At 42.0% G+C, this 25,775-nt stretch overlaps 1 long non-coding RNA gene across 3 annotated transcripts; it reads right to left on the reverse strand.

Moving 5' to 3' along the window:
• Positions 1–539: 539 nt before the first annotated feature.
• On the reverse strand, positions 540–25,049 carry LOC144233354 (uncharacterized). 3 transcript variants are annotated; one of them, XR_013335648.1, is made up of 5 exons: positions 24,989–25,049; positions 24,686–24,843; positions 4,204–4,317; positions 1,274–1,403; positions 540–840 (listed from the first exon to the last, which is right to left on the reverse strand). It is a non-coding gene; the product is annotated as an uncharacterized LOC144233354 (long non-coding RNA). The 3 variants fall into 3 exon arrangements; XR_013335650.1 differs by lacking the exon at positions 1,274–1,403; XR_013335649.1 differs by lacking the exons at positions 1,274–1,403; positions 4,204–4,317.
• Between the last annotated feature and the right edge of the window lie 726 nt (positions 25,050–25,775).

Consider the following 25,775-nt stretch of genomic DNA (forward strand, 5'->3'; position numbering starts at 1 on the left):
GATTTCAGACTTGCCAGTCCCCACAAGCATGTACACCAATTCCTTGCAATAAATCTTGCTACATATACAGTCACTCCTCATTATTCACGGGATTCTCTATTTGTGAATTTGCCTGCTTTGTAACCCCCAAATCAGTACTGGCAGTGCGTGTGCAGTCATTCACAGATAAGAGCAGAGTGACAAAAAATTTAAGTCACCTACTGCATGTTTCCAGCTGAGGTTGAATGAAGTGACTGCCTTCCTGTTTAGCTCTCATAACTGTCAACAAGTGTCCCTTCTGTGATCTATTCAGTGCCATGATTTTCACATGTTTGTGCTTCTTTTTGGCAATTTAGCTGTTTAAAATGGCCTCTAAGCATGGTGCTAAAGTGCTGTCTAGTATTCTTAACACCAGAAGGCTGCGATGCGCCTTACAAGAACGTGCACATACTAGATGAGCTTCACGTACGTATGAGTTATAGCATTGTTGGCTGCAAGTTCAGTGGTAATGAACTAACAATATACACTGAATAAGATGCCTTTACAGAGAAACACAGATAAAACAAGGTCATATTTTGATTGGTTGATGAAATGTTGCGACCAGGGGCTCACGGGAACCTAACTCTGCATTTCCCCCTAGGAGCAATGGCTCAGTATGTGCTAATTCCGTGTCTGTGGCAACTTGCTGGAATCTTACTGTGAAGAATAAGAACAGACCGTTGGCGGGGGGCAGGGGATGCTCTCTCTGGAGGTACCTAACTGGTGCAGATGTAGGACTCCCCTTTCCTCCAGGGCTTACTGTGCCCATCACAGATAGTGCGGGTCTTCTGTCCTTTCTGCGTTCAGATCCTTGGCCCGATTCTGCAGGAGGAGGAAAGAGGCCCACATATAAAACATCAGGAAATGTTAATAGTCCCCTGTTAAAAGCAAAGTTTTTCTCTTACTAGTTCATATTTAGGAACACAAAATATATGCAGGCCCTGTAATTTGGTATTACTCCATCTCCCTGATACAGTAAGCAATAGGCTAGACTAGGTAATAACTGGAATATAGTTCAGCATTTTTAATGTAATTTGGATGATGAGCCCCAAATTACTTTTCCAATGTAAACCAATCAAGCATATTCCAGTTTGAACGTCTTTACCAAAAATAAACTTCTTTATGAATGTATAAAAAGATAATTAGACTGTCTCCAAGGCATTAGGCCTGTTCCCCAAGGCAGAGAGAAACCAGTATGTCTCAGGGTAAAATGAAGGCCCCGATCCAGCAACCCCACCACTCTTCCTCTCCCCACCTCAGTGGTCAGTTTTAGTCTTCTGAGAGGCTGTGGTTATGATTCCATCTTGCCAAGTCCATGGCTGCAGGCTCTATTCCTAATTCCAAATTTGGCATCTTCCTTGTTGCGCTGTCTGTCACAGGAGGGACTGGCAAAGAGGTGTAATGTCTTAGGTCCAATCCCGCCTGGCTCCTGGAACACCACCCAAGCTCACACCCTCTCTGGCATGGGTCAGCATCTCCAGCTTTGTGGGTATATGCACCCTCTCCCGTGTGCCCACTGACACCTGAAGGAAGCTTACGAATGCTTACAAATCTCTTTTAACTTCAAGAACATGACACAACTAAGACAAAGCACCCTGTATTGACCACCATTGATCCTGAAATAAAATGCTCACTGGACGAAAAGAGTAAAAGCTACTTTGATGCACAGCTCCAAGGAGATCAGAACATCATTTGCTTCTCAGACCATCCACGAATGCATTTCAAGCATCAAAATGTGTGTAATGCAAACAGAAGAAGACAGTGTAATGCGCTTTGAAATCTATTTGTATTCAGAAGTGTTACCCTTTTAATGTTTAGCAACTTCCACGACATGACTAGCATGCTACGCTGTTACATGGTAGAATGGGAGATTCATTGCCCTTTGCCTACTTAATTGATAAACTAAATACAAATGATATACTAACTCAAATTAAAATAACTGAAAAATGTGTACCCTCCTATAAAAAAACTGCAGAAATATATGTAGCAGACAAACTGATTGAGTCAAATAATTTCAACTCAGATAAAAACATCTAAATGTCTAAACAGAACTAACTCTTAGGGTGTTTGGCTTTTTGTCCCACATCTGTACAGCCTCCTGGCCACCTCCCCTTCCCCCACATCAGGTGCCAGGTGCTCCCCTCACTCACAGGTTGCCCCCTTTGAGAGGATTCAGTCAAGTCAGGGGTCAGGAGCTACAGCCCACAGGCCAAATGCAGCTCACTTCCTGCATTTGTAAATGAGATGTTATATAAACCCAGAAGCACTTATTTTTTGTGCACCATCTATGGCTGCCCTTACCCCACAATGACAGGGTTGAGTAGTTGTGATACTTTATGGTGCACAGAGCCTAAAATATTTACCTGATCCTTTGTAGAAAAAGTTTGCTGGTTCCTGGATCAAGTCCTTCACATTATGGTGTAACAGTTTTATACGTTACTTTTCCAAATGTTACTTGGACTTTAGTAGGAGGTAATTTTTTAATCCAAAAGAACTGGTGGCTTATAATGGATTTCCGTCATTAGCAATAAGATATTCAGGAGATATTTGAGGGCGGGGGAATTTCTTAAGCTCTGTTACTACATGCTCCTCCTACCCATCCATCCAGTTATGGGTCCTTCTAGTGATGATTTTGATAAAGTTGAGAGAGTTATGATGGTATGAAGAAAGACCTGAAAGGGAGGTAGGTCCGAAAGGAGGATGGGGGTGCTGCAAATAGCATTCTGTGGAGTGGGATACACACAGGCCAGGAGACGATATTTGTCTCAAGTCTGACTGAAATGTTTATCCTTACCATTTACAGATTAACAAAAACATTTTGAGGTTCATTGAAAGGGAATCAGATTCCTGACTTTGCTTGTCCCCTATTCTTTTGCTTTTTTAATTTAACTTTGCAAAAAAAAAAAAAAACCCAAATCTTTAGGGCACATAGTAGATTTTCTCTCTGAAGTTCCCATGAGCAGCACCGTTTATCTGGGAGGAAGTGTCCTCCAACAAAACAGCAACAGAAAGCTCGTGGTACAGCCTCGCTCTCAGAACACGGGGGCTCAGCTCACACCCGCAGTTATTCAGGAGACTTCACAAGACTTTGAAGTGGCCACTGCACAGACTACAAATGAGGACATCTGGTCTTCCAACCTGAGGTGAGTCAGAGACTAAGCGCGCATGGAGAGTACTGGCCGTTCTTAAAATTTCCATTTGTTCAGGATATTATAGGCCCCAAAATGTTCTCCAGCACACTCTCCTGTTTAATTCTCAGGACAATCCTTTAATGTAAAACGTGTCACCCCCATTTTTACAGGTAAAGAAACAAAGGATCTGAAGGTTTAGATGACTCACTCTAGATCAAACAGCTATTGGAGATGGTGTCAGACAAAACTTAGGGCTTCAGAGTCCTCTCAGGGTAGAGGGTTGATTCTTTGAGCCCATGCAGGAGGGAGCTTGGGTCCTCATCAAGTTCAGAGAGAACAGCACAGTCATTCATGGAACTCTTGAATGCCAAGGTTTTGTCTCCCTTTAGGTACAAGGGTAGTAAGCAGCCACCTAAAGAGGCATAAGCCCCGTTGGGATGTGCCCATGAGCTACTCCTATTTAGTGCCAAGATGCCACTGCTCATGGCTCCTGGACCCTCCTGGGACTGTGGCCACATACCACTAGCACTTTAAGAGGGCTTTGCGCAGGCTAGAAAAATGCAGACCAATTACACAAAGGTGTTCCTTCCCCCAGCTGACCCAGCCCTGGGCCAGAGTTCAGCTCAGCAAGCTGAGTGGGCCAGATCCAGCCCCCACTTCAGCCTTTCCCCCAGACAAGGCGTCATTGTCGGAGCACAGCTGGTACAACTATCCTGTGCCTACCCTGTTCACAGACCTCCCTGCACTAGGACGGACTCTTTCTCAAAAGAAAGAAAACCTTATTGAGAAGAACTGAATTCATACAGGACAATAAACACTACAACAGTTTATCAAGAAGGTAACAGTCACAGTCTAAACTCGGTATGGTTTGGGTGGTGATGACAGTCTTTCTGAGCTGGGAAACTGGAGCCAGTCACCAATCAGGTCATCCCTCTCTCTTCTGGTTCTCTCTTTTCGCCAGGCCTTTCTCAGTATCCCACTCACACCCGTTTCCCCCATTAATTCAGGTGCTGCCACATCTAATGGGAATATCCATGAATTGGAGGGAACATACCTCTAGCAGGCGGGTGGAATTTTTCTTTGCAAGTGGGTGGGTGGCCATCTCCATCAACATGTCTCTGTCACCCCACGATAGGCAATCTTGCTGAGATAGGTCACTCCTTGAAGCCTACACATTACCAAGAAACCAACCACCATCAGAGCATGCTGGGTCTCTTCCCATTCCTCCTCTACTTGTTCTGGGAGCCTGAATCCTGCCCTAGTTCAATAGGCAAAGTCCAGCTGAGCTCAGTCACCTTTCCTGCTCAGGGATCAAAGGCAGCAAGAGCTCACAATCCTCTTCTGAATTGTGTTTTTATAGGATTTGAAGAACAAAATGGATCCAAGAACAAAACATCAGCTCCAACTATCCCTGGGAGAGACCAGTAAGGTCACCTCAGGGTGCAGTTAGCAAGAAAGCAGGAGGAGAGTTGGTTGGGCACATAGCTAATCCCAGACGTTCCCTCTTCATATGCCACAACCAAGCAGTATTGAGAACAAGACTGTTAGACAGGCATAGAAATGGACCCCCAATTGAATGCTTCAGTTTATACTAAACACATTCAATTTAAAGGAGGCCCTGCCTTGCATTTATTCAGTGCTCTAGAAGGGACACTGACATCATTTCCAGTCTTATTCTGATAGTTACTGCCACCATGGTCCACATAAAAATTATTGAGCAAGTGAGTTTGTTTCAACAGCTTCCCTTTTCTACACCTTCCCTTTAAAGCTCTGTTTTCTTCCATGTTCAGATTCGGGTTTTAGTCATTTTGCGCAGGGTTTGGGGTTTAGTTACCATTTTCATGATGTAGCACTATATGGTGTGTATAGTGACCCTGGGTCCCTTACCATCAACTTTGACAAATAGTGAGTTGTCTAAAGAACTTTGACATTCTACTGTGTTTTCAGGGGAATATCCTACTCTGTGTTTAGATTGTGTCTTTGTGGTATATACCTGTATCACGTCAGCCAAAATTATATAGGTAAAATGCAGGCAAAGTATGCTTTCTAGTGACATAAGAGTTTGTTCAAACTGTTTTTGAAAATGGTTACATAAAAAATAGCCTTTTGATATTATATATAAACAGAATAGAGTCAGCAATGGATAAGAAAACTCTATTCTGCTTCCTATGGTAAACAATACCAGCTGCCGTAATAATTGTGCTAAGGCCGTAGACCAGCCAGTAGTGTTCAAATAATTCAGCAGCATCCTATGAATTGAAGATTACATTAGAAAACAATCATGACCAGAAAATAACTAACTGGCATGGAGTCGACATGTAGAACAGAGAATGTTGGCAAGTTTGCTGCTTTTATAACCAACCGAATTTAAACTGGAATTTATTGATAGGCTATCGCACATCACAAAATCTTAGGTAGGAAAAATAGATAAATATGTGGTTCTGGAAAACGGTGACACTAAGATGGTGTCTTAGTCAGTTTGGGCCACTATCACAAAGTACATAGCCTGAGACACTTACAAACGATAGAGACTTTTTTCCCCCCTCATAATTCTGAAGGTTGGAAGCCTGAGATCAAGGTGCTAGCATGGTCAGGTCCTGATGAGGGTCTTCCCCTGGGTAGCAGACTGTCGACTTCACCTTGTATCCTCACACAGCCATGAGCAGGGAGAGGAAGCAAGCCTTCTCATGACTCTTAGAAAGGTAGTCATCTCATTCACGAGGGCTCCATCCAGATGACATCATCAAATCCCGATTACCCCTAAAGGCCTCACCTGCTCATTCCACCACCATGGTGAATAGTGAGGAAAGTTTCAACATATGAATTATGAATGATACAAACATTCAGTCCATAAGAGGGTGATATCTAGGAATACTACAACATAGCAAGGAAGTTTTGATCTCTTCATCCTGAGCACGTTGCTGGACAAAGAGTAGATGCTCAGAAAATGGCTGTTAAGGTCAACCAAGTTATTCTTTCCAGTAAGTGCTATGGTTATACAGCTACAAATTGAGTGATTTGTGTGGTTTGGAGGCAGATCATATTTTGCTCTCAATTTCCTTCAAAACGTGTTACCAAATATTCTTAGTCAATAGGCCTTTTCCAGAAGAATGGGGTTTTGTCACCAAAGCCACCAATGGTACAAAATTCCTTAGTTTTTACTATCACCAAGGAAGAGGTTTTTAATTTCCTGCAATGGAAAATTTAAGAGAAAAAAACCCAACAGCCTCTCAAGATACTTGGTGGTATGGAGAGAATTTCGAGAAATAGCCAAACAGGGCAAGTTGGGGGACCCCTGCCCCGCCATTGACCCTAAGGCTCACTTCCTGTAATTCATACAATTCATAGACTTTTCTCTCCTGCATGGACACCAGCAGGAGAGCTGCTTGCCTAGGAGGCCTGCAGGGTTCCAGAAAAGGCTCATGCCTGCTCTTCTATGACTAGGAGTCCAGTGCTGACAGGTCCATGTGCAAACACTGTGAGCAAGCAACAGGGAGTCTGCTTTTGCGTTCCCACTGTCTGGGGGGAAATGCTGACATGTCTTGCTTCCTCTCTTCCTGTCTCTATGTTCATGTTGATCTCTGTGTGCTTTTATAACCTCATCACTTAGGACTCATTCCATGTCCTCCCAAAAGAATAATGGAAATGAATAATGAATTCAGACAATCTGCTAGTACCAATTCAGGTACTAATGAAGGCAGCCTCACTCAATTGTGAGGTGATTATTCAAGCCACAAAACCATTTTAGAACCCAGAAAAATGAAACTAGAAAGGAGGCTTAGAAATCTTTTGCTGTGCTCATCCTCTACTTTTGTAGCTGGAGAAAACGGAGCCCACAGAGTGAAGATGACCGGGCCAGTGACCTTCTCATTCCCAACTCATAATTTTCGGAAAGGAAAGTTTGGCCACGGGAAATTAAAAGTTTTTGGACCAGTCCAAATAGATTTCATTTTAAAATATCTAACTTAGACACACATTCCTGGGAAAATACCTATATAGAGTGAAGGACAGTGGCTCATGAAATGGAGTATAAATTTAAGTAGTACAACATTTATGCGTGCAGTCCTAACCCCCAGAATAATGGACCCTATTTCTCATACAGGTCACTTGTGGTACGTCCTATTAACAATGGGTGCTCTGAATAAATACTATGAACAGAATCATCCAGATGGGCAGTTAATGAACATTCCTGGATTATATAATGACACAAATACATTTTTAAAACTCAAGAGACAAACTATGAACAAAGTCAAGGTCACCTCCTTTGCTCTTGAAAACCTTTGTAGACAACTTCTCAGCTGCCTGCTTAATACTCTCCACCATCATTTCTACAACTTGCCCTGGTGATTTTTTAATTAGCAGCCGTGTGAGCAACTGGCCGTGCACACATGCGCACAGGCACACACGATGCTCCTAGGAACAAAAGCTGGCACAGGACATTAACTCAACTCAATAGGAAAGAAAATGCTTTTTCCTTCTTTCTTTCTTTCTTTCTTGCTTGTCTTTCTTTCTTTCTTTCTTTCTTTCTCTCTTTTTTTTAAACTTTGGTGCAGGCACCCTTCTTAGGGGCATGCTGTCAGTCTGGGCCTTTGTCTTGGCTGGCTCCTGATTTTTTAATGCATGCTGAAAACACCACTCCTACAAACTCACTCCATGGAGGGCACTTTGGATGGCTGCCACGGGCTCTCACTGTATTAGGAAAGCGTGGATCCATTGCTATTATGGAGCCTGAAGCAGAGCCAAGAAGAAGTCTCAAAGGGCCCTCTCCCTAGACAGATGTGAGTAGAATAAAAATGAGACACAAATGATAGCATGAAAGCTCTGGCACTCTTGGGGAGAAGCAAGGGGCTGTGTTGTAGGCCAGGAGGATGTTGCAGTTCTTGGGAGATAAATGAAATTAAAACACATTATCCTTTACCCACTAAGTTCCTTCAGACCTATCGTTAACAGGGTGGGTCTTTTCTGTCTTTATTTCTCAGAGTGGGAATGGGAATTGCTTAAAGCAAAGGTACACGTTCAAGACTGAGCAGGGCCGGGTTGAGAGATGGTTCTATGACATTCTAACTACCCATGGTCCCCATCCTGCTACTCAGATAACAGAGGAATCAATTGAACATTCTCGTTTATACAAAATATTAGAAATTTGATGTGTTACTTCTCCCAGTGGTGTCTGCACACCAGAGGTCCTTGCTTCCCAGAGGCCCCAGGAGAGCAAACAATATTTAACCTAAAGGAATATACAGAACTAATGGTAGGATTCCAGGCACCAGAGCTTTTACGTCGCCCTACCCTGGAGGCCATGTATTAATACAAGGTTGGATCTAAATCTGCCTGATGAGGTGACAGGAAGAAAAGGGAGCGTCATACATAATAAACCTGGAAGCCTGAGTCCTGATTCTGCTGTACTTTCTTCCTCCTTCCTCTACCAATGATTCTAGCCCTCATAACGATGGTTTCTGCAACTCCATTGCCCCTGTGACTAAACCAGTTCTGAAGATTCAGCAAAGCATGTCACATGTTTTATTGGCAAAGATAAACTCAGTGCTGAGTGCAGTGCAAAGTGAAATTAAGTGTCAAAAACAATGCCATGGATCAAAAAGAATGAAATCTTGCCATCTGGAACTACATGGATACAATTAGAGGGTGTTATGCTAGGCGAAGTTAGTCAGAGAAAGACAAATATCCTATGACTTTACTCATATGTGGACTTTAGGATACAAAACAGATGAACATGAGGGAAGGGAAGCAAAAGTAATATAAAACCAGGGAGGGGAACAAAACATAAGAGACTCTTAAATTCAGAGAACAAACTGAAGGTTGTTGGAGGGGTTGTGGGTGGGGGATGGGCTAAATGGGTAAGGGGAATTAAGGAAGTCACTTGTTGGGATGGGCACTGGGTGTTATACATAGGGGATGAATCATTGGAATCTACTCCTGAAGTCATTATTGCACTATATAGTAACTAACTTGGATGTAGATTAAAAAAATAAATTTAAAAAATCATAATAAAAACAAAACAAAACAGAATCCATGCCATGGAACTGAATAAAATGGCAAAAATTCGGGTGGAAAGGTTAGGCCACCCTAGAGCTGGCGCAAATAGCCCCCAAAGCCTCAGGAATCACTAATGTCTTAATGGGAAAAGACACTTCACTAATGATGCGTGATTGTTTTTTTTCCTCTTTTATTATGAGAGTAAGAAAAGAAGAAAACCCATTTGGTGGTGTCCGAGCCAGAGGATTTACCAGATATTTGCTGACTCACTGCATCTCAGTGTTTCTCCATCATTCCTTCAAACTCACGCATTATCGCCCTATACCACACCCTCCAGCTCCAGCAAGACATAATCATAGGGATTCTGCTCGACCATCACACCAGAGGCAGGCAACCCAGGGGTGCATGACCTAGAGGGGACTTAAAAACTAATAATAAGCCAACCAAAAACCAGTCTGCTTTTTATTATCACCACGGCAAGCAAATCTAAATAATGTCAGTAATACACTGCTCTCCCCCAACAGAAAAAAAAAAGGGGGGGGGTCTTTTGTTGGGCTAGATTCTAAACAATTGTAGCAATTGCTGTTGGGTTTTAATGTAAGCTTCAATGTAGCACTTTTTTTTTTTTTTTTTTTACTGCTTCTTCTTTAGTAAACATCTTCTACATAGAAGCTGATTCAGAGACTTAACTCCATGCATTTATTTTGAGAGTATGCACATAATAGAACTTGCTCTGGGCACAAGTCTCCCACCTCTCTGGTACTGTATGTTCTCGTGTTCAAACAATTGATTCAAAATGAATAACGATAGCATGGTAATTGTAAAGACAAACAGAACTTGAGTTATTTCAATTGTCTTTCTATGTGAGCGCTTAGAGTTTTTATACTGTTAAAATGTTCTGGGATTTATTGTGAAATGGGATTTTTATGCAACTCTGCTGAACACATCCTTGTTTAAGACTTTTCCTATTTATTTAATATGTTGCTTCACATGAAAGAAGCCTTTCAAATTTAAAACTAATAAAAAGTGTTCTTTGATCAAAGACAGATTGACACTTCACAAATATGGGAAAAAAAACAAGTCTGACAAAGTCGCTGACAAATCTGCAGAAGCTAATGGCAAAAACAGAAACTGCAAAGTTACTATTCATCACTGCGAAAGACCAATAAGTAGGTCTAAGTTTTCACCTCTTTCTTCAAAAAAATACATTATTGACGTTAAAAGTATTACTCCAATTCTCTTCCTTTTATGGGATATGATATTTATATCATTCTTAGTTTTGTAAATGATAGAATACAACATTTCATAAAAGAACATTTCTTTTCTGACCACTATTATTATTATTATTGGTGTCACTGTGTGATTACTGCTAAAAATAGTTTCGTCCTATAGGAAGGGGACTGTTAGATATGATCTGCTCTGGGTGTCAAATATTAGCTCCAGCACCCAATCTTTTACCTACTCTGTTGTGGGGCTCCCTGACTCTACCTCCCATACAGCCTCCTCCCCCACCCCACCCACCCCTCCACACAGGACATGTTAGTCAAGTATTAGAGAAAGGTAGATCTGATGCATTTTATTTTTTTAAATATTTTTTTATTTTGAGAGGGGAGGAGCAGAGAGATGGGGAGACCAGAGAATCCCGAGCAGGCTCCGCACTGTCAGCACAGTGCCGGATGTGGGTGTCTCACGAACCATGAGATCATGACCTGAGGTGAAATCAAGAGTCAGACACTGAACTGACTGAGCTACCCAGGCGCCCCAGATCTGATGCACTTTAAATAGTTCATCCCTCCTCCCAAATTCTTCTTCCATCTTTCTCCCACTTTTTCTTCTAGAGAAGAGAGTTCGTTACTAAATTAGAAGGGTTAAAACTAATCGTTCCACTCTCTTTTCCCACAGATTGAGATAAGAGATGAGCCGAGGGCTGCCTCCCCAGGATCTGCCTACCCATCTGTGTGAGGCTGGGGAGGGGATGGAGGAGAGGAGGATTCAGCTTCCACAAGCCTACCTGGACTCTCAGAACCCTGTGTCAAACCCGAAGCCCTCAGTGGCTTTCCTTTCTGGAGGGAGTCTGGTAACCAAAATCTTAGCACCCTCCTACCACCTCGAGAACACTTGGTCCTAAGATGCTGCATTAATCAGCACATTGCTCCCACCTTCCACCCCCGGGCCACCAGCATCACCCCTAATCTCACAGAGAGGGCAGTTTACATTTCAGTCCCTACACACACACATACCCAACCCTTGACAGCCTGATGCCCCAAACTCTGGATAATCACCTCCAAGCAAGACAGAAAATATTTCCCACCCAAATTTAACACAGGATCATCATCACTCTTCAGTTCTCAGAAGGTCTCTAAATTTCCAACAGAGATTCATTTTGTCCTTAAGTGTAACATTTCCTTCAGGTTCGTAACAGGAAAAAGTTATGATATTTATTTTTCATTTTTACTTACGGAATATAATGAATTCCACTGATGACCTATTTCTGAAACCCACCAATCAAAGGAAATTGTAAAGTTCACCATAGTAACAGCTCGGTGTCAGTCGCCTGAGTGAGAACCACACAGCATAGGAGGCCTGGGCCAATCACGGGGCAGAGTAATGTTACCATCTCATAGCAACCAAGGGATCTGCATGGCAACATCAGTTGCTATATGAAAGAAAAATTAGAAACAATATTCTGCTAGGGAGAAATAAAAGTGTTAACTGTTAAGTCATACTTGAGTCACGGTTGGAGGACCTATCCTAAAATACCCACCTAAATATAGCTCAGATAATACCTGTCAGATCCAAGAGTCTGTGTGCTAGGAACCCCTCGCCCACCACCAGTGGGAACCACTTGAGCATGAAAGAGAGAGGACTATGCACAGAACAGACCACTTCTGAACAAGAAGGGAAAGAGTACTTGAATACGAGGAGCAGTAGGCAGACTTGGAGGGTAAATTACACATAAGTCACCACATTTAATCCATGAGGGAGGCAGGGCAGATATTGTTGTTACCACGAAATTTTCCATTTCCTCCTCCCATCCCGAACCTGTTCCTCCCCCGTCTTAACTATCTCAGTTAATGGCAACACAACTCTTCTAATTTCTCAGACCAAAAACTTCGCAGGCCTCCTTGACTGTTTTCTTTTTCTCACACTCAATCCAGCTTATCAGTAAACCCTGTTATTGCTGCTTTCAGGAAATGTCCAGAATCAAACCATCCAGAATCGATCCATCCTCCACCCCATGTCCACAGCTACACCCCGGACCAAACCACCATCATCTCTTGCTCCTAACCCATGTCCCTGCTTCCTGGCCTTGCCCACCTACAGTCTATTCTCAACACAGCAGCAGAATGACTCTTCCAAAAACACAAGTGGTAGGCTGACAACCCTCCAGTGACTTTCTATCCTCTCTAAAGTAAAAACCCAGGGGCGCCTGGGTGGCTCAGTCAGCTAAGCATCTGACTTCTGCTCAGGTCATGATCTCCCAGTTCATGGTTCAAGCCCTTCGTTGGGCTCTGGGCTGACAGCTCGGAGCCTGGAGCCTGGAGCCTGCTTGGGATTCTGTGTCTCCCTCTCTCCCTGCCCCTCCTCAGCTCGCACTCTGTCTCTGTCTCTCTGTCAAAAAACAAACAGTAGGGGCGCCTGGGTGGCTTAGTCGGTTAAGCGTCCGACTTTCGCTTGGGTCATGATCTCGCGGTTCGTGGGTTCGAGCCCCACGTCGGGCTCTGTGCTGACTGCCAGCTCGGAGCCTGGAGCCTGTTTCAGTCTGTGACTCCCTCTCTCTCTGACCCTCCCCTGCTCACGCAGTCTCTCTCTCTCTCTCCTAGAAATAAATAAAACATTAAAAAAAATCTTTAAAAAAAAGAAACAGTAAAAAAAATTAAAGTAAAAACCTAAGTTCTCCCCACGGCCTACAAGACTGAACACAGCTTCCCTCCCTCTTGTTCCCCTCTCTCTGCCCCGTCTGCTGCTCCTGTCTGCTCTGCTCACCTGCTCCAGCCCTACTTATCTCCTTGCTGTCCTTCCAGCACACCAGGATCCTTCCTACGTTAGGGCCTTTGAGCTAGCTATTTCTTCGATTTGGAACATTCTCCCCGCCCCAGATACCCTCATGGTTCACTCTCTCACTTCCTTCAAGTGTTCACTTAAACGTCACCTTCTCAGTGAATCATTTTCTGGCCTATTTTAAAACTGGACTCTTTGTACCCACACTGCTAACCTACAGCCCTTAACCCCCTTCCCTGGCAGTGGGCACCTAGAACAATGCCTGGCACCTAGTAAATACCTAATAAATATCTGATTGTGAATAAAAGCAGCACTGTTTTACAGATAAAGTAATTGGACTCAGGGAGCTAACTGAGTTCCTCAAAGCCTCACAGCCAGAACGTATTGAATTTCAAACCTGAACTCAGATTTGCCAATGATTCCCCAAACTGTGTTCTGTGAACTCTACTGCATTTTGATTTCCTTTTCCAGATCTGCTACCTCTTCTACTAAGTGCCATGAACCCATTAATTCCCTGGGATGGGAAGAGGGACCACTGGGTTGATGGGGCATCTGTGGGAATGGCCACAGCAGCAGTGGAGACTGGGGGTGAGCTGGCCAAGAGCAAGAAGGATGCGTCAGGAACACTTCCCAGTGAATCAGGAAGTGCGGCTAAGGTCATGCCAACTGAACACTGATATGATGCCCCGCTGGCGATGACCTACCCCACCCCTTTACTTGTATCATTCAGCTATCCTCTTTACCCGCTCAGGCAAAAACAAGGATTTAAATGGAATTTTTAGTATGTAAAATGTTTCAATTCTTGCTAGTTTGTTCTCAAAGAGTCTCAGAGTTGTACTAAGTGTACATTGCATGACTGGTAGGGGAAAAAAAACCAGGAAAATTCAATCACCAAATATATGTTCTGGTCTACACAGTAGTTTTGGGTTTTGTATTTGTTTTTAAACAGAAGCCACCTACTGTGGAGTTTGTGTTTTTATTAAAACTATACTAAAACCTCATGGCCGTACACCCACATTTTCCACCCTAATCTGATAGCAGGTGGTAGGTGGTGGAGGAGGGGATGGGTGAGGATATGGGAGAGACTATCCAGAAGCAGAGAAGGGAGAGAAAGAAACCTAACACAGGAATATGTTGCTTTCATGGCCGGTACTGGTGATCAAGAAATGTTGGTGTAGACACTGACGTCAACAATCTTGTTGGGTGCCTGCTGAAGGAAAAATAAGTGTAGCCCTTTCACAAGCCGTCTAGAACATGAAAGACAAAATCAGAAATAATAGTAACTATCCCTTCTTGAGCATGTGACAGTGTGGCAGGCATTTTGCTAGGTACTTTCATAAAGTTTTACATTTAAGCCTCTGAGCAGCCCTCAATAAAAGGAACTTCCCCTCCTCCCACCATTATATAGAGTAACCTCAGAGAAACCAAATGATTTGCCCAAGGTCATACAACTGGAAAGTGATGAAGCTGAATCATCTGCTTCCAAAGTATTTGTTCTTTTTTTTTTTTTTTTTTTAAGTAGTCTCCACACCCAGTATGGAGCCCAACGTGGGGCTTGAACTCACAACCCTGAGATCAAGACCCTGAAATCAAGACCTGAACTGAGATCAAGAGTTGAACCCTTAGCCACCCAGGCACCCCAGCCAGAGTCTTGGTTCTTAACTGTTAACTACACCTCCTCTCTTCAATAAGAGTAATTTACATGATAAAAATAAACACAGAAGACACAAGGTGACATAAGAAGGTGGACATAAGGAATCATTAAAAACAACAACAATAACCAACCTCCAGTGAAGCCACCATCCTTCCACGTATCTATGTATGGAGAGCTAGGTGGGTGTGTGGAGGTCCCAAAGGAGCCCTGCTCCTCATCTCAAAGGCAATACCATCCTTCTTCCATGTCACGCCACGAATTTATCTCAATATTAACAAAAAAAGGAGATGCCAGTGCTGTGCTCATAAAGTTCTTGTTGCTAAAGGTTTCAGAACACATACTGTTCTATAACCACTCCCTTGTTGATGTAAAAGCTTACAAGTGTGATGTTTCATTACACTGGGAACCCAGGATGGTGAGCTCCCTCCACATAGTGAAGGCATCAATGGTGGGCACCAAAAGCAAATGGAATTTGGGGGCCTGGAATGTTCCAGGGAGACTTCTGACCTAATGGGGAGGAAAGAGCAGGTATGTGTTAAAGCGACAACCCCTTCTTGGCTGCACTTTATTCCTTCTAATATTTTTCCTTAGAAGCAAACTTCCACCTAAACAGGGAGAAATGAAAGACCTATTATAGATTCCTGAATTAAAAAAAATTTTTTTTAACGTTTATTTGTTTTTGAGAGGGAGACACAGTGTGAGCAGGGTAGGGGCAGAGAGAGAGAGAAAGAGAGAGAGAGGGGGGGGGAAAGGGAGAGGGAGAGGGAGAGAGAGAATGAGAATCTGAAGCAGGCTCCAGGCTCTGAGCTGTCAGCACAAAGCCCAATGTGAGGCTTGAACTCATGAACGGTGGGATCATCACCTGAGCCAAAGTCAGACACTTAACCAAATGAGCCACCCAGATGCCCCCCCCCCTTTTTTTTTTTTTAAATCAAGCCTGACTTTACAGAAAACATGAAGCCGACATGCTTCATGTCGGCATTCTGCTATAGTCCTGGGTGGTTTCTACCCAGACTAAACTTTGGGGCTATTTAGCCTGAGAAGGGGATATTTCTCTGTATTTAAAGGTGGTTTTAGGGGCGCCTGGGTGGCTCAGTCAGTTAAGCGTCCGACTTAGGCTCAGGTCATGATCTCGTGGTTTGTGGGTTCAAGCCCCGCATCGGGCTTTGTGCTGACAGCCAGCTCAGAGCCTGGAGCCTGCTTCAGATTCTGTGTCTCCCTCTCTCTCTGACCCTCCCCTGCTCACGCTGTCTCTCTCTCTCTCTCTCTCTCTCTCAATCTCTCTCTCTCTCAGAAATAAATTAAAAATATTAAAAAAAAAATTTTAAAGGTGGTTTTAACTGCATTACCTAATATCAGGACCATCAGTTCATTTCTGTATTTTTCAAGCAGTAATGGCTCTCACCTTTGCAGTGAAGCTATCCTTAACCATGCTAGACCTTAATGCCCTTAGCATTTACTATTTGGACCAAACATTAGGCACTGACATATTTGCAAATATGGCAGAAGATAGTATGATTTAGAAGATCCTGGAATCAGCTCTGAGATTTGCTAATTGTGAGCTTTTTTGGCAGATTATTTACCCTTTCCTCCCTCAGTTCTTTTTTTTTCCCCCTCCCTTCAGACCTGTCATCTATAAAGTGAATAAAACCTGCTTATAGAAGTTTTGGGTGAGGAGTAAATATTGTGGCAGGGTCTAATATAGTGCTTGGACATAACAAATACTTGGTTATTATTTTAGAAGTAAAATAAATGAACAAATGGACCAAGAGATGCCCAAAATGGGAATGTTAACTTTTTGACTGGATCTCTCAATCCTTGCTGAACTATCTGAATTAATTATACAGGTACTGATTTCTCAGGAGAGAACCGAAGTGCCAGAAATCCCATCTTCGAAAAGGAGACAACTTGTCTCCCCAAGTGTTGAGACAAGTCTGCTACGTTTCCCTCAAAACTGAGCATCAGTTTTATTGTCAACATACTCAAGGACAAAGCCTCTCAATCTAATGATATTAAATATTAGATTTAGGCTCAATGTGTCTCTTCTGATTGTTGCAACAGTCTGCCTCATTGCACCAAAGCTATGGTTTAGGACAGCATCATCTTTGACTCACTATCCTCAGGTCTTCTGCTAACCTGTGCGTCCATAAAAGCTACCTATATAATGATGGTGTGGCTTTCAGGCTATAAATCCTGTTTAAATGCAGATGGCTAAATTTAAAGTGGGTTGTAATAGTCTTTTGACAGATGAAATCCCAATTTTAAATGATATAAAACAGGGCTGTACATTAGCCCCTCTCCCTTCAGACCTTCTGGGTAAAGCATTTGGCACAGCTATCAGGTGAGTTTGATGGGTGACCCCCAGGCTTCGGGAATAGAAGGACAAGAGACTGCCCTGGTGCTCATATGAGTTTATTGTTAGGAACTTGGGATGTAATGAAGCTGTTGGACCGGTGGTCTGATGATCGCTGGAAGGTACAGCTGAGCATAAACCGTAGCACTAGGGGTTAGGGAAGGGGCAGTGGTGACACGCAGGCCCAGCTCAGGCATTTGGTGGGTAGCAGAAGCCCTGTTTATTTGCTGGAGGACTCAGTGAGCCCCGAGGGAAAAGAATGAAAAAGGGAACTTTGGAACTGAAGGGAGCCTGAGGATGGAGTCAAAGCCCCGATGCCTGAATTCTGCCCAGGGGCCCTGGCTGACTGGTGGTGTGGAAGGGTGCTTTTAGATAATACACAGGAGAATGCTAGCAAATACCCTCTGAGCCAACTCGAGGGCTCCTGTCTCATGTTCCCCAGAAGGAGGTCTCTTAGGAAATCGAATAAGTCTGTCTCTTTAGGACACTAATGAGGAATCGTGAGAAAGAATGCTCACCCTCAGAGCAGCAGATTAAGTCTGCAGACAGCAGAGCGGGAGTGGCCCCAGTGACAATGGCAAGAAAACTTGAATGGCTTCCAAGGAGAATCTGCAAGACATACTACTGTCCTTAGATGCAGGCGAGGGAGGACCAGGCTTTGGAGGGCTGACTCCACAGGACACAAACGCAATGGAGAAAATTTTAAAGAACACACGGCCAGTTTTGTCACTCGGGGTCTGGGTCTCAGCTGCCGTGCTGTGAGACCCTACCCCTAAACATCTGCTTTCCTGACTTCGTTCAGGCCCCCGGGACACATCTCCCCACATCTCTCCCCTTGCTTCCAAATGCTATCGCTGATTGTGGCTTCTGCTGCTGTGAGCTTCAGAAATGAGCACTGCTTCCAAGGGTGGGTGGGATTTGGGCAGCTACAGCACTCAGGTAAGGAAAGANCCTGCTTCGCAGCTGTGCCTGGAGACAATCATCTTGCTTTTTTTTTCATTGTTTCAATTTGCGGGTCAAAGAATGGCACATATTTTATACTTTGTTCTCTTCATTTAAAACATGTAAATAACTCCACTGACGTTTCTGTCGGAGCCCCTCCAAATGTTGGGGGCCTGTTCTGTGAGTGACCCAGGACCCCGCTCCCAGAAGGAACAGGGGAAGAGCACCACAGGCAGTGATTCTGCTGCAGGGAATCTTTACCTTTCTATCTACTACCCAAGCCTCCAGTCTGTCTTCTCCTAAAGGGTGCGGCCCCAAAAGGCCAGCGTTACCAAATACTGAAATCAAAATCATCCTATTTGGCAAACATTCTCCAATACTGACGTGGATGCTGCCTCTTCGGCTTGTGCAACAGATCAGCCGAGGCAGCACATTGAATAGCCAGCTTGTTTGAGTAGGAGGAACATTCTTAACGTAGAACTTCCACTCTCCTCCCTTCTTGGGAATGAAGGAAAGAGAAGCCCAACTTCTGTCTCCACTGACTTGCGGTTGCTAGCCAGGGGAGGAATGGCAGATCTGGTTGGTGAGAGCCTGAATTTGTTGAGCCACACTCTTATGGATGGTGGGGCGATTGGGTCTCATAACAGGAAAAACACAGTCTCTGGCTCATAGAGTTCAGATTCTTCCTGCCTACGCCTGTGCTTCACATCTCCATATGGCAGGAAAACTAGAAAGGGGAAGGATAACCATTTTCCTTCCCTCCCTGTTTCGCCCTGGCTGGGTGAGTGAGAGGACCTCTGACCTACCCAGCTGGCCCAGTTAGTGGTTAGTCCTGTGCCTGAAGGCACACGTGACTTCATGAGTCCCAAGGCAGCGATTCAGGGTCAGAGATGGGAGGTCATAGGTCCAAGTCATACTCCCTAACACATTTTGCCAGAATTCCTGTTTTTTGAAGGTGTATTAGACAAGGTAGGCTAAGTGGCTATAACATAAGACCCATGAAGGGAGAAAGAATATGGAAGATCATCTCTTATGTTTCAGTCTAAGGTGACTGGGTCTGAGTTGGCAGACAGCTCTGCGCCACACAGTCATCCCAGGCCCCGGGCTGACAGCACCTCTTCTGTCTTCGACATGCAGCTTCCAAGACTGCTGTATTCCAGCCGTCCAGGAGGGAGAAAAGAGCAGTCCAGGGCCAGAGATGCTGCTTAAACAAATGAGGTGTAGGTTGCCCATATAGCTTGCTCCCACATTCCATTGACGAGAGCTCAGTTGAAAAACCTGTCTACTCTATAGGAGGCCGACAAACGGGAGCACAGAGTGAGGTATACAGCAGGCATTCTCCACCACGAAGGAGTTGTTGAGCCTTGTAAGGGACATACAGGCAGCACTTTTACTTGGAGGTGGACACTCCGAAGGAACATGCTAAAATGTTAGTTTGTGTATAGCCTGGGTGGTTGACTGCTAAGTTACTTGTAAAAATGTTCAAGCCCAAACCACCTCTTACCTATAAACTGTTACTGAACTCTCATCAAATATTTGTTCAATTATTTGAGCAGATTCAAATATTTGGGGATAAAAGTAAACACCGGTTCTTACAGGCTTCATGTAGGCTGTGTTAGGTTGAAAGACACTTTAAGATCACCTGAAGACTCCCAAGTTAATACATCTTTATCAGTTTGATTGCCTGTCTTTCAAACTAACCAGTGATGTTATGACCTATCCCTGGTAAAACATTGTGACACCTTTTAATTAAGAGACACAGCCTAAAGGATATATTAGTTCACTCACTCACTTAGGTTCTCCAAGCAATAATCCTAAAGTCCGATATTGCTAACTTCTTTAGGTAACATAATTAAGAAGTCACATACTTGGGACGTAGAAGTTTAGTTGCCTCTCCCTCCCCCCCACCCCCAGAAAAAATTGATGAGTTTTTTTTTCAAGTTATGCACTTGAGATTTTTGAGGCACAATATTTTAAATGTCTACTTAGGATCATTTATTTTCTTTCATTAAACAGTAGTTGAACACTTTATCCTTTAAGCTTTTCATTATTTCTTATATAAGCAGTCATGCAGTAAACTCCTCATGCAGTAAAGTCCTGAAATGGAAAGTTTCATATCTTCAAATGAATATAATGCATCTTTTTTTTTTCTTACAAGAACCATGCAATTTACCCACTCCTCTGTTTTAGTTTCTAAGATTAACATTACATTGAACAATCAACTATAATAGATGGTTATATTCTGGTGCCTGAAATCTATGTCCTGGCTTGTTTTATGTCCTCATGAACTTTTTTTTACTTTGGAATAATGGAATAATTTTAGATTTACAGAGAAGTTGTAAAATGGTACAAATAGGTCCTAAATACCCTTCATCCGGTTTCCCCTAATATTAACATCTTAATTAATCTTGGTACATTTGTCAAAACTAGGAATTTAACACTGGTGCGATAATATTAACTAAGCCAAAGACTTTGTTTGGACATCACCAGTTTTTCCACTAATGTCCTTTTTCTGCTGCAGGATACTCCACTGCATTTAGCCCAGCGTGCTTTAATTGAAATATGGTGTCCTGGCTGAAAATCATTCCTAAGAAATGTAATGACTAGGAACTAGAAAAACATTTATCGATTTAAAATTTGCAAAGATTTTTTTCTCAGAAAAGAAATAGAGACATTAATTTATCCTTGGGGCCAACCATTCCTTTGTTTGGGGAAAAATACTCTGAGGTATTTAGTTACACAAATATAAAGCAAGTACCCAGGCTGTGTGTCTGTTGAAGCCTACGGAACAGTCTTAACTTCAACTGTGATATTAGCTGGAGGTTTTCAACATAAACTGAGTTCTGTTATGCAATTGAGTTGGGTTAAAGCTTTGAATGTGTACATGCTGGCTTTCTGCCTCTGAGCGAGAGGTCATGAGAAGAAGATGAGGTTTCCTAAAATGAGTAAACGTTCCCATTGCCAGTCGTCTGGGAGAAGACAGCCCTTGTGACAGAAAATGGGGACTTGGGAGGAAAGCCTTATATCTCAGTTAAGGATGAGAAGTCTTCCTTCTCTCCCAGCCTTGGATTTCAACTAGTGAAGACAAGCTCAAGGGATCCCCAGCCATGGGAATGAGCCTACCCTGGCCACATGGAGACAGGTTGAGCAACACCAGTCTTATGAGGCTGATTTGGGTCTGCTGGGCTCTAAGAGCAGCAACCATTGAGATATCCACCAATTTGTACTTCATGCTAACCTTCTAAACAAGTCTTACACCAAATTGCAGCATAGTTTCAGCTATGCTATAGGGAGTTAAGGGTCAGGCTGGGGATGGAGTGGCAAATTAGAAAACAGTAACCTCTCTCCCAATGCCACAGGCAGTCTGGCTAGAGAAGAAGCTATAGGTTCCATATCTCCATATCTAAATACACATGAGCCCTCACCTTCAAGACCTCTAAGAAATACCTGGGCATATTTGATGGTAGTTAGCTTCCTGGAGCACCAGGTAGAAGCTCAAAGTCATCATAAAGTGGGTATTAAATGTGACTTAATTTCATGGTTCCAGACTACTAAGGTCTGTACGTATAGGTTATACTAGTGTTTCTGCTCTGGTTTACTTTAATTGTTTAAATTCATTCATTCATTCATTCATTCATTCATTCATTCATTCATACTGTGTGCCAGGCACAGTTCTAGACACTGAGAATGAAAGAGGGAAAAAAAGGTAAACCTGACTTCATGAAAAAGTCCCTACCCACATGGAGAAAAATACATTGAAAGTTTCATTGTGTGCTTTCTAAATTCTAATGAGGAGTGTCAGAGAATTATAGATATCTTAATTTTTAAAGCTATGATTCAATTTAAATATGGTTTTGTTACATGATAAAGAACTCTGATTCAGTCCTTAAAAGCATTTAGTAGATGTGGTTCATCAGGAAGATTTGGGGAGCACATCTCCATCCTAAAATAACTTTCTGAGAAGAGAAAGAACAATCTCAAGACTTTTGGCTTTTCTGTACCCCAAGCTCAGTGGTAACCATTGAGATTTCCTCTTGGCTTATAGCCAGAATCTAAATACTATCTTGGCCACTCACATCTGAAAAAACAGAACAATAAAGTCTTCAGAAACAGAGAGTCTTTAGACATTTCTTTTGGAAAGAGCACTAGAATAGAGCTTCTAAATCTTCTAATTGCCCCTGCTGACGTAGTGTGTTATAAAAACACAATAGTGAATAGGCAAGGACCAGAAGATTCAAAATTGTCAAACATCGGAGAGATATTACAAATCATTTCTCTTAAAAAATATGGCTGTCAAAGCCTATGATCCTGATTGCACAGACATCTGTGACTAAATAATGTCAGTTATGGAAATTGCTGAAAAGTTATAAATAAAACGTTAAGTAATACAGTACAGCTAATTCCCCAGGTGTTGTTTCTATTCTCAAGTAAGGATCTACATGAACCAAGTGACAGCGTACAGCTTTCCTGTGGGTGTAAATCTCTAGAGATATTATTCACTCACATTTGCTTATGTCCTTTTACTTGATCAGTCGCAATAACATTATTATTTCTTGCTTTGTTATTTCTTCTTTCCAATCCACATCAGTAGCTTATTCTTATAAATAATTCAGCATCTATCTGGGCATTTGTTGGCAATATTATCTTACATGATGTTATATAGGAAGAGGGAGAGCAGTGATGCTTAAATATGGCAAGTAATGTTTCTTTCAGTCTTTCATGTTTACAAAGTGGTTCTGTCACATCCTTTGCCTCTGAACTTACACTGAACTTTCTCTTCTAGAAAGCCTGGTTGCATGGATTCAAGCCTGCTGCAAAATTTGATATAACTGAAACTTGATAAAAAGTTTCAGTCCAAGTGTACGTACAAAATGATCTACCATACTTCTAATTCCTGGCAAACTTGCATCTGCTTATATATTCAAATAGGCTTTAAAGGAAGCACATCAGATTGTCTGTCTATATACACTACAGGGCAAGCAGAAACTTTTATTGCCCCCCTCCAGCAAAATAATAGTGGTCGAATGTTATCTCAGTCTCAATTAATCCCACTTAATACCAAAAGAATATATATGAAAGATTAAGAATATAGAAGATCTTATGAACACAGAACTCTGAATTCAAGTTTTTTCAAACAATTTAAGATAACAATGTTAAAATTTCCAGGACAATTTAGAGCCAGGTGTTCAAATTTGAGATTTGTAGTTGAAACCTTGCTGGTTTACTTCCCACAATATATCCTACATATTCCTGGAGCTATTGGGAAGTTCATCATAATTGCAACAGACCTTCATCTTCTGGTTTCTAAATAGAATTAAAGAAGACAAACTTTGAAAACAGAATGGAGTCCATTTTGAAGGAATTATATTTATACCTTTCTTGATTGACAATGACTGAGAGTATACCTTTTCTAAATTATGAAAACCTATACAAACCCAGGTCAAGTGTTGACTCCAGACCCTTTGAACATGCTATTCCCTCTACTCAGAACACTATGTCCTTCCCGTCCACTCTAACTTCTAATCCAGTTTCATTTCACCCTTAGCGTCTTGGCCTCTCTGATACCTCAGAAGAAGTACCTTCCTCTTCTTGTCTTTACTGGCTGATTGATGTCTGCTTTCCTCAAAAAACATAAAACAGTTATAAAAAAGCAAAACCGTATCTGTCTTATTCACCACTGCGTAGCCATGTTCAAATGGACCTGAATGAATATGTCAATGCATATGAGTGAAAATAACAACTATCAATGTTTTTTACTACATGCCAGGCTCTTTGATAAGTGTTTTATATATGAGAATGAACAGATGGATGAATGACCATCAAAAATGAGCACTAAGAACATTAGAATCCTCTAAATGAATAGTCAATCCCATCGTAAACAAGTTATGCATGAAACTTTTTGTTTACATAAAATTTAGAGGAAAGTTTCAAAGTCCAGTATTATATGATTTATGTAACTTGCAAACCAGAGAGAAACCCAAGTTTTGTGGGTAAACTGTTAAGATCAAAGCTTGGGGGGAAAAACAGTCAGGATGAAACAAGAAGGTATTAACAGTAGCCAGGGAAAAGAGGAGATAGGAGATAAGAAGCCTGGAGGAAAGGTACATTTACTCAGGTTCCCAGAGAGGTAGATTACCAAAAAGGGTTGAAAACTAATGCTGTATATTCTATTTGGCGAGCTGTATTTTTCACTTAGTACATGTTGATCACCTTATTATATCATTAAATGCTCCTCTGAAATATCTTTTAAAGTGGCTACAAGGATTCTATTAGGCATGTGCCATTATTTACCTATTCTCCTAACTTTGGACAACCTAAATATTAAGTTAATATCAGGTTTTTTTCTTCTTATCAACTCATAGCTAAATCTTTGCACATGTTCAATTATTTGCTTAGAATAAATTTAATATATTGAACCGACAAATCTATAGGTAACAAGATTTCCAATTGTATTGAGAAAGATATAGATTCACATATATCTTACCCAGGCTGAGATCATATCCTTCTTTTAATTCACAAACTACAAAGCTGATAACTTCAAAGCAATTAACATTTATAGCATTTTTATCTACTTGCATTGAGTTACTTTACCATTTCTTCATCTTGCCTCAATCAAAGCAGCAGGATGTTAGTAATGTTAAACTGAAAGAAATTCTGGAGGTGCCATTTGGAGACAGCAGAACCGTGGTCCTATGGTTCATTCTTAACAGTGAATATTTAACATATTTGTCATGGTATTTCTTCTAATTCTGGAGAATTTTAAAACATAGGTATTTCAGTGATCATCTTTAAATCAATCATGGATCTCTCTACTATGTTTCTAAGAACAATCTCTAGTTTTCTAGTTTAGCAAGATTTTTTAGAAATCATAACTGAATACTTTTGATTTCTTACCTTCTAAAAAGCAAACCAGGCCACTGCTGGCTTGTCTAGTCCAAAGAGTTTCTAAAATTAGTATGAAGCCAGTCCTACTGTGATGTAATAATGAGTAGCATCACTGGTTTCATAAATAATGAGGCTCAGGATCTATGAGAAAGTCAGCTGGGCTGACAGTTCTAGAAGAATGAAAGCTCCTCCAAAGTCAATGCTAGAAATAAAGATCGGGACCCATGATGTTCTGTTTAAAAGAAATCTATTGTACAGGATGCACTTCAGTAGTAGCCATTCTTCAAGTGCAATGGCATCCCAGACAACAAAATGCTATAGGACACAATATAAAGGGGGGGATAAAGTACAGCTAATGAACTACTCTGTCTAGGATTGCTATTTGTGACAGGGGGCCTTCTGTGATACCAGTTGTTACTTAAAAAAAATCTTTTTTAAAAGAGTGATCCCAGGGTGCCTGGATGGCTCAGTTGGTTAAGCGTCCAACTTCTGTTCAGGTCATGATCTGGCAGTTCATGGGTTTGAGCCCTGTGTTGGGCTCTGTGCTGACAACTCAGAGTCTGGAGTCTGCTTCAGATTCTGTGACTTCCTCTCTTTCTGCCTTTCCCCCATTCGTGCTCTGTCTCTCTGTCTCTTGAAAATAAATAAATATTTTTTAAAAATTTTTAAATAAAAAAATAATAAGAGAGTGATCCCAATCTCAGAAAACACTAATAGATCTTCAAACTGTAAAACCCTCCTTGCTGGCTTTAACCTTTCAAACCTACACATTGTCAGAGTAAATTCAATGGATGAG

The sequence above is a fragment of the Crocuta crocuta genome, unplaced genomic scaffold (assembly GCF_008692635.1).
Source record: "Crocuta crocuta isolate KB4526 unplaced genomic scaffold, BGI_CrCroc_1.0 scaffold113, whole genome shotgun sequence".
NCBI lineage: Eukaryota > Metazoa > Chordata > Mammalia > Carnivora > Hyaenidae > Crocuta > Crocuta crocuta.